Below are 15,114 nucleotides of genomic sequence, written 5' to 3'. Positions count from 1 at the left end.
CCCCCCCCCCCCCCCCTTCCCAGAAGCAGACCGTCCAGGGAGCCTGCTCCAGCGGCGGCCCTCAGCTCCTTCCACCTGCAGAGCTCCCACAGTGTGGCCGTGGGGCGGGCCAGGGCCCCCCTTCTGGCAGACCCCACCTCCCTGCACCGCCGCCGCTCTCGGCCCCCGTCGGTTCCTCACTGCATCTGGGCAAACCACGGGCCATGTCTCGTGTAGGCAATGAAAGCAACCCTTTTCCTCCACCTCACCAAGCAACACTCACAGTTGAAGGCTTAGTTCTGAAGGCAGGCGGGACTCTATTCATTCGGGAAGTTACCACCTTCTCCTTGTAGGCACCATGGGGCCTGACCCTTCGTCCTTCCCTCCTCCTCGCCCGCTTCCCTCAGGCCAGCCCCTGGCGGAGCGAGACGGGGTTCCGGGTAGATCCCAGGACTCCAGGGTTGTTGACTCCGTGGTGGGGGGTGGGTTGATGTGCCAGAGAGGGAAGGAGCAGGCTGCTGGACTCACATGGCCTGCATGTCTCTGCGTATGTGCCCCTCTCTCTCTACCTCTTTGTCTCTCTGTCTCTCTTTCTATCTCTCTCTCTGCTCCAATCCTCCAAAAACATCCAAAAACAGTTGTTTCCCCAAGGCCCTTTCTAGCTTAGTCCCTAGACTCTACTTTATCATCACACTACACCTACCTTTGGTAGGTTCAGGGTGTAGCATGAAGACTTTGTCCACCACTGAGCAGAACAATGAGCAGCAGAGGGTTCACGGAACTATTGTTTTTGGAGTTGCTGTTGAGAAGTCCTGTGCCATTCAGATTCTCAAGTATTTACCCATGTGATCGTCTTTCCTCCTTCTCTCTGGAAGAGTTTACGACCTCAACATTACTGTCAATACTCCAAAATGTTTACAGTGGGGGCTTTGTGTCATTTTAAAACTCGTTATTCTACAGTTGTTAGCAGAAAATCTAGAAACATTTAGAAACTCAAATGCTTCTATTATGAAAATTTTTCTATGACTTTTGTCTTTCTGGTTTTTTTTTTCTTTTGTGTTATTTTGACTTTATAAAACAGTGACTGTTTATTTGGACTCTTTAGAAAGATCATCCAGTATATTACCTTTCTCATATTTTCCATATCTGTTTCTTGCAGCCTTGACTTCTGGTAAATTTACTTCGGGTAAACTTCTTTAACTTTAGCCTATAACCATTCAATTAGATTTTTTTTTAGACTTCCAGTTTGTTAAAAATTAATTTTTATTCTTTGAATGTTTCCTTTTAGAGCCACATGTTCTTGCTTCATGAGTTCAATCTGTTCTTATCACTTGGAGATTTAGTCTAGTTTAAAAAAATATCTCTTTGCTCTGTTTTGTTTCTCCCAGTGTCTCCACTCTGTGTATGGTCTGGTGATCGACCAAGGTCCTCCTGGACCCCCATGCCCCCACTGCTCAGCCCCCTTTGGCCCAGGGTTACAGTTGGCTTTTTTTTTTTCTTTTTTAAAGATTTACTTAGTTAACTTTTAGAGAGAGAGAGAGTGGGAAGAAGGGCAGAGGGAGAGAGAAACTCCAAACAGACTCTTTGCTGAGTGTGGCGGAGCCTGACGTGGTGCTCGATCTCACAACCCTGAGATCATGACCTGAGCCCAAATCAAGAGCCAGATGCTTAACTGACTGAGCCACCAAGCCAGCCTGGTTGATTGGCGAGTGACTTTTATCAGCAGACTGTCCATCCTACAGTTGAATCATAATTCTTTCCTTAGAACCAGTGAGCGCCCTCTAAAAAGCAGTCAGTCTCTCTGCTGGCTGAACACAGGAGCTGAATCTCAGCTGCCCTAAACCCCCATCAGTGACGTGTATCACACAGGAAAATATGGAGCCAGGAGGAGTCTGTTCCTTTCTAACACATTCTCTTTCTTTTCCATACCTCTCGGTTTTTGTTTTGTTTTGTTTTTAAGTTCCTAACTTATCAAAAGACCAACTAACTGTGTTTCTTTTCTATGGCTGCAGGTGGGATTCAAAATTGTCTTAAGTTTCCACTCGATTTGCCAGCCAACTGTATCTCCTTCCTCTGCTCTGGGCTTCAGAGTTCCCCCACCAACTCTCCCTCAAAGCTGCTCCTGTCCGCAGACCATACGCAGTCCCCCCCCCCGACCCTATCATCACCTCTCCAGTTCTTTAAACCACACACTGGGGCAGTGACTGTGATTGAGGGTTCTCAAATCTCATATATTCCCATGTTTCTGGAAGCTAAGCTAATTATTTAAGATATGCAAACACAATGATTTCAGACGTAAATTCCTTATTATCAATGGTTCTAACACGACTCCCAATAGATGGTTTGGCCATCATTCACCCTCTTCAGGACAAAAATGATCATGGAAACTCAACAGGTGGTGCATAGGACGGCCACCCTCTGGCATGAGTGGAACGATTGGTGACCAGAAGGAAACACCACCAGGTTATCTGTTCTCTCAGATTGCGATATGCTTCGTCATCCCCCCTTACACTCCATACTCTGAAATAAGATCAGCCAAAATACACACAGAGAAAATGAATCTCATAGCATAATGTCGTGTGGTAGGAGAAATTAAAGAAATAACCACTCAAGATACTGCAGGTTTTTTGGTTTTTGTTTGTCCACTTGTTTGTTTTTTTGCTTCCGGTCAGACTACAGATGGGAGGGACCCACCTGTCAGGCAAAGACATTCCCATAGTATGTTGTCTTGCTGCTAGAACAACATAGGCTTCATTAACAAATGGATGTCATGCCTATTTTCTGTTCTACTAGTTCTAAAAGAAGGGAAGATCTTGTTCATTCAAATAGTAGGCTCACTCAGCAATTGATGGAATGATCTATCATATTGTAACCTCATATTAGCATTAAAAATGAGCCAGCCAAAAATTTTTAAGGAAACGTAATCTGTTTTATCAGTTATGTTTAATGCACATTTTAATAAATTGCATAACTGATTTGAGTGTTAATTATTTTTCTGGTAGGAAAGCCAAATGTGATGCCCTTATCTTCTGGGTAAGAACACTTTCTTCTTTCTGAGCAGATACAGTTGGGTGGTTGGGGTCAGGACATGGTGCCGAGCTCTACGTACCTGTCAGGCCTTCTAAGACCAAAGTCCTCACTGGCCAGTGGGAGGTCTAAACCGTGTCTCTTAGTTGCAGGGATGTGGGGAGCATCCCTGACAGCCTCTGGCTGAAGATGCCCACAGGGATCCGAAGCTAAGGAGGTCTATTGGAATTGAGGAGGTGGGAGGCATGGTGCAAATTAAATTATCTTTAATTCAGGTGGCTCTAAATTAAAGGTAATGAAACCATGGTCAAGAAGCAGCATAGAGACTCTGGTCAAAGTTGGCTTGGCAGAAAGCCAGTCCTCCACAGCACCCCTTGATAAGTGCCCTGTGGGCATCTGGGCACTGCCTTGGCCCCTCATCTCTGCCTCTTAACACCTCTAGGCTCTGGCTTCTTCCCCTTTAGACTGAAATCCTGGCTGTTGGGTGCCAGGTGTGCACATTTTGATGTGAGCAATGAGTTGCCTGCAGGTAGCAGGAGCTCAGAAAGCCCTCTTTGGCTTGCACGCTGGACTCCGTCCGCACCATCAAACTCAGCGTCAGGATCCTCCGTTTCCAAGGTTAGGAAGCAGGCAGGCAGCTTTAGGGACTGCCGGGCACTGGCTCCAGGCCAGAGAGAAAATCAGCACACCATCTGGACCTGACAAAACGTCACTGTCAGCAGGGCGTTGGCCATTTGCCCGTTCAGTCCTGCCTCAGGTCCCTGCTATTTTTATAACTCTGTCATGAAAACACTCAGAGTCATCTCAAAAGAGGAAGTAATTCTATGCATAAAACAGGCATGCCTGTGAAGATGCATTGGTCCAGACGTGGTTTCCACAGACGGTTCCAGAATGCTCCGTGCAAGAGTCCTGACACAGACATGACAATCTGACATTGCTCTGTGCAATCCATTGCCACATTGAAAACTGCAAGAGGGATACATTAGAATGAGGTTCAACCTCAACAAAAAAGAATAGAATGACCCCGAAAATCCCTGCTTAATCTCTTTTTCAGCTTCCATCAATGAATGACATTTTTCATTATCCTGGGAAGTAGCCACAGGAATTAGTCACTGACCAGCTATTGCCATGCATTGCAAATACAAGCCTACATATAAAGACCAAAGGAAATGCAAACCTATAAATAAATGTAGGAATCGATAGATCATTGCATCTGCAGCCTGATTAAAATGTACTTCTATGAGGTCGATTTTTATACTAAGAGTAGCCGCTGATGTAACCTGACTTGCTTTATGTTTTCTTTTCATAATTTATAAATTTCTTTTATAATTTCAAAAACCATTTTGCTTCTAATCTGAGAGAAACCCATAGAGGAAGACTCCAAGGCCCAGAAATGGAAGTGTGTGGCCAAGTTCACTCAATGAGGCAATGCGTGTGTGTCAATGAAATACTAGCAGACACAGAATCACTTTTTTAAAGATTTTATTTTATTGATTGATTTTGAGAAAGAAAGAGAGAGCACAAACAGGGGGGAAGAGCAGAGGGACAGGGAAAGAGAGAATCTTAAGCAGGCTCCACGCCCAGCATGGACCCCGATGTGGAGCTCCATCTCACCACCCTGAGATCATGACCTGAGCCAAAATCAGGAGTTGGATGCTCAACCAACTGAGCCACCCAGGTGCCCCCAGAATCACATTTTTTTAAAAAAAATTAAACCCTATCTTTCTAGTCTTCTGTTATCAAGAGTTTATTCAACTGATATTTTAATTTTTAAACATTTAAGTTCTTTAATTGGTATTTTCAATATTTTATAAGCAATTATAAATTATGTTAAGCTTTTGAGGGGAGGTATTGGTTCTTATCTCTGCTCCTTTCTGCTCTTTGAAGGCTCAGGGAGGCACAGCTCCAGTGGGGTTTTCGGGTCCACTTTAGGATGGCCTATCCACCTGGCTCGTGGCCTCGGTGCTGATCCTAGTCTGGGCGCTCATCCATGGCCACCAGCTGGCAGCCTCGGCTGCTTGGGTTTCCTCACAGCATGGCGGCTGTGGGCCAAACACACGTGTTTCCGGAGACAGAAAGTTGAAGCTCTTTGTCCCTTAAGGTCTCAGCCTAGAAAATGCTAGGGTGTCATTTCTGCTGTGTTCTGTTGGCCAAAGCAGTCACAGAGCCTGCCCAGATGTCAGCAGTTGGGGTTAGATGCTGCCTCTGAACAGGGCAAGCAGCAAAGAACTCAGAGACCTTAAAGAAGGCACTGCCCTCTTACTGACACACGCTCAGATTTCCAGGCAAACGAAGCCCACCATGTGATTTGTTACTCCTGGGTGACAAAGGACGAGACGGGCCCAGAGCAAGTAAGTCACGTATATCCACCCTCACTCACCAGGGTTCACCTCAGCTGTCTTTTAGCCCTGGTTGGCTCTCTTGGGTATTCAGCCTATTGAAAATATTTCTTAGGTTTTCGGAAACAAACAATAAGAGACCTGCCCTCCTTCTAAGCTTAGCAACACCCAGAAGAGGAGTTTAGGAAAATAGCTCAGGTCCCAGGAAGGCATGAGCCAGACGGGCCTGTCTGTGGGTGGTAGACGGGCTCTGATTAGAAACGTGGATGCTCTGTAGCTTTTCTTTTTCTTTATGGCGTCTTGTGAAAGAAATAATGATAATAACAATTCTAATGAAATGCAACTAATTTTATTTATCTGTGGGCTTGTGGTGTTGTAAAGAAGGGATCTTTCCTCAGGTTTTCCCCACGGAGGACGATATTCGCTGTGGGTCTTCCATAGATGGCCTTTATGATATTGAAGTATGTTCCCTCTATCCCTACATGGTGGAGAGTTTTTGTCAAGAAAGGATGCCGTATTTTGTCAAATGCTTTTTCTGCATCAATTGAGAGGATCACATGGTTCTTGGTCTTTCTTTTATTAATGTATTATATCACATTGATTGATTTGCAGATGTTGAACCAAACTTGCAGCCCAGGGAATAAATCCCACCTGGTCGTGGTGAATAATCCTTTTAATGTACTATTGGATCCTATTGGCTAGTATCTCGGTGAGAATTTTTGCATCCATGTTCATCAGGGATATTGATCTGTAATTCTCCTTTTTAGTGGGGTCTTTGGTTTTGGGATGAAGGTAATACTGGTCTCATAGAATGAGTTTGGAAATTTCCTTCCATTTCTATTTTTGAAACAGTTTCAGAAGAATAGGTATTAATTCTTTTTTAAATGTTTCGTAAAATTCCGCTGGGAAGCCATCTGGCCCTGCACTCTTGTTTGTTGGGAGATTTTTGATGACTGCTTTAATTTCCTTGCTGATTATGGGTCTGTTCTTCCTGTTTCAGTTTTGGTAGTTTATATGTCTCTAGGAACATATCCATTTCTTCCAGATTGCCTAATTAGTTGGCATATAATTGCTCATGATATCGCTTCTAATTGTTTGTATTTCTTCGACACAAGGTCACAAAGAATTATACCTCTGTTTTTTTCTAATAGTTGTATACATTTAGCTCTTACGTTTAGGTTTTAGTCCATTTGGGAATTATACATGGTGTGAGGTAAGGTCTAATTTCATTCTTTTGCATTTGGAGGAATAGTTGTCCAGTGACATTTGCTGGAAAGACTATGCTTTCCCCGTTAAGGTTCTTGGCACCTTTGCAAAAGTCAGTTGGTCACAGATACAGGGGTTTATTTCTGGATTCTTTTTTTAAGATTTTATTTATTTACTTGAGAGAGAGAGAGAGAGAGAGAGAGAGAGAGAGAGAGAGAGCGCGCACCAGCAGGGGGAGCAGCAGAGGGAGAGAGGGAGAAACAGATCAGAGGGAGAAACAGACTCCCTGCCGATCAGGGAGCCTGATGCAGGACTTGATCCCAGCACCCTGAGATCATGACCTGAGCCAAAGACAGCCGCTTACCTGACTGAGCCCCCCAGGTGCCCCTATTTCTGGATTCTTAATTCTAATTCCCTGTTTGATATGTCTATCCTTAGGCCAGTACCACAGTCTCTTGATTTTTATAGCTTTATAGTAACTTAAAATTAGGAAATGAGAGTTCTCCAAATTTGTTCTTTTTCAAAATTATTTTAGCTAGTCTGGGTTCTTTGCATTTCCAAGAAATAATATTTACCAACTAGAGTATATTGCTTATGTACAGTTCCTTTTGTCTTTAGATACCTACTTTCCAGTGAAAACCCTACTTTCCAAAAGTTTCTCCCCTCCCCCTCCGCCCTTCCTCTGGAACGAATTTTGCATATATTTGTAATACAGCCTGTTTCATCAGCCGTGGTCTGATTTCCATTCTGATACCCCATAGCATCCAGCTGATGTTTCAAATTAACTTTCAATCACCCTCTCCTTCCCCAACCAATGGCAATGATTAATACGCTTTCCTTTTCCCAAATACCATATGAATGGAATCATACAATATATAGCCCTCTGTGGCTGCATGACTCAATACTTTGATCGTTTAATCACATACACCACACTGTGCTTTAACCATTTCCCTGTTATACTTCCCTCCAAGATATTAGCAATTACAAATAAAGCTGCTATGCTATAAACATTCAAGGAGAGTTTTGTACTAATTTAAGCTTCAGTTCGCTTGTGTAAATACCTAAGAGTTCAGTTGTTGTGTTATATGGTAAGTTTATACAAAATTTCCAAACTGTCTTTCAAAGTGACAACATCATTTTGCATTTCCCTGCATTTTTTTTTAAAGATTTTTATTTATTTTTTGACACAGGAGAGAGAGAGACAGCGAGAGAGGGAACACCAGCAGGGGGAGTGGGAGAGGGAGAAGCAGGTTTCCCGCGGAGCAGGGAGCCCGATGCGGGGCTCAATCCCAGGACCCTGGGAATCATGACCTGAGCTGAAGGTAGACGCTAAACTGCTGAGCCACCCAGGAGCCCCTTCCCTGCATTTTCTATCGCCCAGCTTTATTGCTGGCATTCCGTATCATGGTGCTTCTCTTTGGGATTTTAAGCTTCCCTGAAGAGTGCAGTGGTATCCCACTGAGGCATTAATTTGTGTTTCCCTAAGGATGAATGATACTGAGCATTTTCCTGAGCGTACTTGCCATCCATATATCTTTTCTGGTAAAGTGTGTGTTCAGATCTTTTAAAATTGGATGTCTGTTTCCTCACTGTGGAATTTAAAGAGCTCCTTACATACTGCAGAGAGGAATCTTTAATCAGATGTGTGATTCACAAAAATTTCCTTCCAGTCTCTGGCTTCGTTTTGAATCTTTTAAGGATGTCTTCAAATGTAAATGTTACTAATTTGAACAAAGTGAAATTAGATCTTATTTTTTCTCTTATGGATTATTTTTTGGTGTCACGTCTGAAAAATACTTGCCTAACATAAAGACACCAAGATTTTTACTCTGTTTTCTTCTAAAAAAGTTTTAAAGCCTTCCCTTTTATATTTAGATCTGTGATCAATTTTTAGTTCATTTTTAGGTGAAACGAAGATGTATATGCATATTTTTTGTATGTTCTATTGTCCCAACATCATTTGTTGAAAACAGTATCATTTCTGTACAATATTGGTGACTTTTCTCTTGGAGACTTTCTGGGCTTCACTGATAAAACTGACAGCAACAGAATTTTCCTACCTGTTTTCATTAATGTTTTTATTTTCACTGGTTTCTCTTCCATCCCCTGTTTTTAAAATTCCTCAAAATGCTGCAGCTAAGTTTGAAAACATTTTCCTTGTTGTTATTATGAGTCTGTTTCTACCGTAGATATTTCCTGCCTTTTCTATGAGATTCAGAGTGGAAGATACACCCCTGTGTTCAACTGCCATCTTGTTTCTTTTCAAGTGGGGCTTTTTATTTCATGGTATAACCCAAATGTCCCCTCTATTGTATTCCCTAACCTCAGTTGCTCACCACCCTATTTCCCCTGAACCAAATCCACCAACATGAAAGCATTAACAGGATATACATATTCTCATTAAAATATTCCCTCAACAGAGGTTGCACGATGAGGATACGGTGTCTTCCCAGAGTGGGACAAACATGTCTACGTATGTACAATGTCATCTTACAAAGCTTGCTTGGGCTCCCGTGGGGATATGCGTGGCCCATGGTGACATTTGTCAACCCCTTTTATTTTTCTGGCTAAAGTTTGTGGAACTCATACACAGACTATGGGGCATTTGATTCTTAGTTTTCCTTCTTTGAGTGCAATTGTGAAGGTTTTAAAAATAGATCTTGTTGAGTGACTTGGGGTAGACTTCTCTGACAGAGCTGATGTGCTAACATCTTAGTCCATAAGTCCTCACATTTAGGGGGAGAAGTAAGAAAAGTGTGTGACTCGGCACATATAGGATGGGGCCAGTGTTTTATTTCATGGTCTCTGTGATGCTGGGGAATTCATGCTGTAACCCACCCACTAAACAAGGCTCTGAATAGCAAATATAACCATGTATCTTTTATGACAATGGCTTGAGCTTGCAAGAGGGGAAAAGTCCACATTTATCCAAAATGTAAGCCAACTTCTATCGAACTTTTTACAACAACAGTTAAAAGCCAAATTAATTTATTTGATTTTCATGGTCTGCTGCCCATCCTCTGGCATAATTCCTTCCTTCTACAACACTGCAGGTAGAGAACGGAAAGGCTTTTTTTAAAAATCCCCAGGATGGATAAATGATGAAATGATTAAGAATGTCTGTATTCTTTAGAAACACACAGTTTGACTTAAAAAAGAAAATGAAGCAGAAGATACATGAATTCTAAATTGTCTTATTTTTTTCTTTTCCTTGCTTGCTTCTCTGAAAGACAAGGCTGCCCACGTCTGACTCAGTTCCTTCCTAATGGCTTTCGTTTCTGTGAGTGTTAGTACCCACGTGAGGGGAACAAAGGAAACCCTCTGTTTCCTTGATTGAGATGTAAGTCACACAACATCACTTCCCCCACTTAACGTCTATTTCTCAGTGTCCTCAGAGTGCTCACTATACCTCCAGCACCACTACCCGATTCCAGTTCATTTCGCCACCCCAAAAACGTACGCGAACTCCCCAACCTCCGCCGACCAGTGATCTGCGTTCTGTCCCTATGGATTTGACTGTTCAGGACATTTCATATACATGGGATCATAAAATCGGTGGCTTTTTTGTCTTGATTCTTTCACTTGGCGTATTGTTTTGAGTTCATGTGTTATAGCTAAGGTTCAGCATGTAGCAATATTCCATTTGTTTTTACGATGAATTAAATTTCTTCATATGGACATATGCCATATTTCTGGTTTATTCCTTCATCAGCTCATGGACATTTCGATGATTTCTATTTTATAGATGCTACAATAACGTTGCTATGAATATTCACGTACAAATTTTTGTGTGAATATATGTTTTCAATTTTCTTGGGCATGTAACTAGGAGTAGAATTGCTGGATCATACAGTAATTGTATATTTAACTTTTTGAGGAAATTTCCACAGTGACTGTGCATTTTCCATCCCCACCCCCAACATATGAGAATCTCGTTTTGGTCAACATCCTAAAAGAAACTTGCAAGTTTCTTTTCTTTTTTTACTATTATACCAATCTTTGTGGATGTGAGGTGACGTCTCATTGTGGTTTCGATTTGCATTTCCCCGAGGACTAATGATTTTGAGCATCTTCTCGTGGATTCTTTCTCATTTGCAGATCTCCTTCAGAGACATATTTATTTAAATGTTTTGCCCGTGTTTTTAGTTGGGCCATTTGTCTTTTATTGTTAAATTTCAAGAGCTCTTTATATATTCTGGACACGAAACCCTTATCAGAAATATGATTTGCAAGTATCTCTCCCATTCTCTGGGTTGTCTTTTCACCCACATTTAAAAATTGCCTTATTTTCTAAGAACCATGATTTAAATATAACTGTTTTCTTCCTCCTAACATATGGCTTGGGTTATTTTTGGCTTTCCATCAACTAATCAAGTTCTGGGTAAGAATTTTTTATTTTTCCTGCATTACATGAAAGGATTTTTTTCATAAGACATGAGGACAGCAACCAGCTCCTTAAACGGCACCCTGCTTCTCTGCCATAGTCAGTGCCTGGGGCCTCCACACCCTGGAGGCTCTTCCACTGTCCTTGGGCTTCGCCCAACCCTAGAGATGCCTCCCTACGGGACACATTCACCTTTCCTAACCACACCACCATTTGCAATCTTCATTCGCCTTCGGTGCTTTTCCCCAGGATGTCCCAGCTCTCGGATCCCTCCCAGTCCCATAACCATGGATTCCTCCACCAGCACTACCAACATCGCCACTTCCCATCTTCATTCTGGAAACCCCTTACGGCCAAGAGGAAACTCTCCAGTATACTAGCAGCGAACGCGTGATATGATCACCTTATGCAGGTATTTTCAACTGGTAGCCTTAATAAAGGCAGATGAGTAAAAACACGAAGTGCTGTATTTTCTCCAGAGAAGTTCAGTGTCCTCCGTGGCATTTGAAGCAATTGTAATGTTGACATAATCATCAATCACAGGATGTTGCAAAAGTAGTGGAGTTGTCCCTGTGCCCTTTGTCCAGGTTTCTCCAATGGTAACATCTTAACATCTTGCATAGGTGGGCGTAATATCAGACTAGGACATTGACACTGGAACCATGCACAGACATCATGCAGATTTACCATTGTTGTGTGTGTGTGTGTGTGTGTGTGTGTGTGTGTGTGTGGTTCTGTACCATTTTATTGCATGTGTACATTTGTGTAACCACCACCATATTCAAGATAAAAAACTGCTCCATAATCACAAGAAGTCCCCGCGTGCTACAGCTAACCCCTGGCACCACTCACCTGCTCTCCGCCTCTATAATTTGGTGACTGTAGCAACAGTGTGTTCTTTTGCACGGCTGTTGTTTACTCATTCGCCTTCTATAGGACATTTGCCTTTTCTCCAGTTTTTGACCATTAAGTATAAAATTGCTATGAACATTTGTATACAGTTTCTTGTGTAGACATAAGTTTTCATCTCTCTGAGATAAATGCCCACAAGTGTGATCTCTGTATCATATGCTAAGTCTATGTTTGGTTTCTTAAAGACACTGTCTAACTTTCTTCCAGACTGGTACATTAGGAAGATTCCAGTTTCTCTGCATCCTTACCAGCAGTTCCTGGTGCCACTGTTTTTTTTTTCTTTTTTTTAACCATTCTCATAGATACGTATTGATATCATGTTGGGCTTTTAATTTGCACTTCTTAGCGATTCATGTGTTCAAATACCTTTCCATGTGTTTATCGGCATCCATCTTTGGCAAAATATCTATTCATGACTTTTGCCAATTTCATATATTTTTCCCATTGTATTTTGAGAATTTTTTTTATATATTCACACTTGAGTCCTTTGTTAGGGGTGTTGCTTGCAATTACATTCTCTAATCTGTAGATTTTCTTTTCGTCTTCTTAACAAGGTCTTTTGCACACCTAAATGTTTTCATTTGATGAAGTTCAACATTATCAATTCTTTTTTTCTTTTATAGATTTTACTCTCAGCATCATATCTAAGAGCTCTTCACCTATCCACAGGCCCTGAAGATTTTTTTCTACATATTCTTCTAAAAGTTTAATGTTTTCATGTTTTACATTGGCAACGTGACCTATCTGACTACCCGTTTCTGTTCATTTTATACGTGATATCTGGGGTGTGAGTTGTTCATGGCAGTAGGAATAGGGAGAAATGCACCTCTCCATCTCACCTTTAACTGGAAGTCTTCCTCCATGACATTCTGTAAATAGACTTTAATTTTTAGAACAGGTTTAGATTTATAGAAAAATTAAGATGGTAGTACAGAGAGTTCCAGTATATCCCACTTACTTTCTTCTGTTAACATCCTCCACTACCATCCATTTGTTATAATTGGTTATATAGCTACACATGTTACCATGAGCGAACCAGTATTGGTACATTATTAACTAAAGTTCGCACTTCATTCAGACTTCCTGGTTTTCACCTGATGTCCTTCTTCTGTTCCAGGACCCCATGCCACGAGCAGTTGTCATGTTTACCTAGGCTCCTCTTGGCTGTGACACTTTCTCAAACATTTTATGTCTCCGATGACCTTGAAAGCTTTGAAGAAAACTGGTCAGCAGCTTTGTAGACCACGCCTCTGTTGGAATTCTTCTGATGCTTCTCTTGAGGAAAAGCATGGAGGAAGAAGATCACAGAAATAAAGCACCATTCTTGTCTTGTGTCAAGGTTTATGCCATCACATGGTTTAGCGTTCCTGATGCTGACCTTGGTCCCTGGCTGACGTCATGCTGTCAAGCTTCTCCACTGTAAAGTTACCCCCCAACCTTCCCCTACCTTACTCTTTGGAAAGAAGTCACTCTGTTCAGCCCCTATTCAAGGAGCTGGCAATTACACCTCCTTTCATCGAGTGGACAGGATAATCCTAAATTATCTGTTTGAAATTCTTTTTCATGTGGGCTGTGTCTATTCCCCGCATTTATTTAGATCAGTATGAAGTCTCGGATATCTATTTTATATATATTTTTATAATCCAAAGCTTCTTACTTTTTTGTGTGTGCTCAAACCACGCCAGCTATGGCCCCTGGCAGTCTCTCCGGCTGACTCCAGTGCCACGGGAGCGTGCCTCCATCAGTTAGCACTCCCTTATTTTCTGACACTATGACATTCTCTAGGTTCCCCTGGTGTATTTTGTGACCCAGTCCTAGAACCAGCCATTTCTTTGAGGCTCCCTGGTTCATTTTAGTGGAGAACGGTGTTAGATGCATGTACTTACTGGGGTATTATTTCTTTTAGGCTGTATAAGCAGACAGAGCAAGTAAATACATATATGCATATTAATGTGTGGACTTACACGCATCTACTGGTATTTCTATATGTAAAGCTCTGTATTCATATTAACTAACATGGGTTCTACTGGTTTCCAATGCTATCCATTATGACGTGGATCACTGTAGTCTCCTCCCCTTGCTTATCCGTAAACTCCACCTCTAACAGTGAGAAACCCCGCTCCCACTACGTCTCAGGCATGCACTTAATTGTTCAAACCCAGGATGAACACAAAGCAGCATTGGTGAAACATTGTCAGCCCCGACCCTTGGGGGAGGCAATGCAATCCACAGAGCACAGTGCTTACTTTGGCTTTAGTCTCACAGACTGCTCATTCCCAAACCTACGGACTTCAACATTTTTTGCCCTGAGTCCCTTCAGTGAGGTTGTTTCATACATTTGTCATGCACAGTCTGCATTCCACCCTGAGATCCTTAGCTTTCTAAGTGAAGTTTAAATTTCCATAGATTGAGGTTCATTGTATGTTCTGTAAAGTTCTGTGGGTTTCCACAAATGTTAAATGCCATGTGCTTGCCATTATGGTATCATACAGAACAGTTCTGACCCCTAAAAACTCTCTGTGTTTCACCTAGTCAAACCTCCCTTCCCCCTATGAACCCCTGACAACCACGGATCTTTTTTCCTATCTCTATAGTTTTGCGTGTTCCAGAATACATATAATTGGGGTACTACACTATGTAGCCTTTTCAGACTGTCTTCTTTCACTTGATGTATTAACATTTTAAATTAAAGGGAAATACCTAATTTGTGATCACTGAGAAAGTAAGAAATAAAACAATGTGTGCCTGTATTGTTTTTGTTTTGTTTTGAGAGAGGGGGCGCATACACGTGCACATGGTCGGGGGTGAAGGGACAGACGGAGAGGGAGGGAAAGAATCTTAAGCAGGTTCCAAGCCCAGCACAGAGCCCGATGCGAGGCTCGATTTCATGACCCTGAGATCATGACCTGAACTGAAATCAAGAGTCAGACGCTTAGCCCGCTGAGCCAGCCTGGGGCGCCACTGCATGCCTATATTCTAAGGATAGGCATTTCCTAGCATGAAATATAAGTGTATTTTAAAGTGTATTTGTGAATCTGCTCTTTAAAATCTGTATTTGAGGGGCGCCTGGGGGGCTCAGTCGTTAAGCGTCTGCCTTCGGCTCAGGTCATGGTCCCGGGGTCCTGGGATCGAGCCCCGCGTCGGGCTCCCTGCTCGGCGGGAAGCCTGCTTCTCCCTCTCCCACTCCCCCTGCTTGTGTTCCTGCTCTCGCTGTGTCTCTCTCTCTCAAATAAATAAATAAAATCTTTAAAAAATAAAATAAAACCT

The 15,114-nt window shown here is 42.3% G+C and overlaps 1 long non-coding RNA gene across 1 annotated transcript; it reads left to right on the top strand.

Annotated features, from left to right (window-relative positions):
• The first annotated feature begins 9,929 nt into the window (after positions 1 to 9,929).
• LOC112838620 (uncharacterized) lies at positions 9,930 to 14,597 on the top strand. The gene is made up of 3 exons (XR_003212010.2): positions 9,930 to 10,007; positions 11,185 to 11,347; positions 12,965 to 14,597. It is a non-coding gene; the product is annotated as an uncharacterized lncRNA (long non-coding RNA).
• Positions 14,598 to 15,114: the final 517 nt, after the last annotated feature.

Source organism: Callorhinus ursinus, unplaced genomic scaffold, assembly GCF_003265705.2.
Source record: "Callorhinus ursinus isolate GAN/ISIS: 27379988/994484 unplaced genomic scaffold, GSC_fseal_2.0 scaffold28, whole genome shotgun sequence".
Lineage (NCBI taxonomy): Eukaryota > Metazoa > Chordata > Mammalia > Carnivora > Otariidae > Callorhinus > Callorhinus ursinus.
This window is presented reverse-complemented; position numbering and strand designations above follow the sequence as displayed.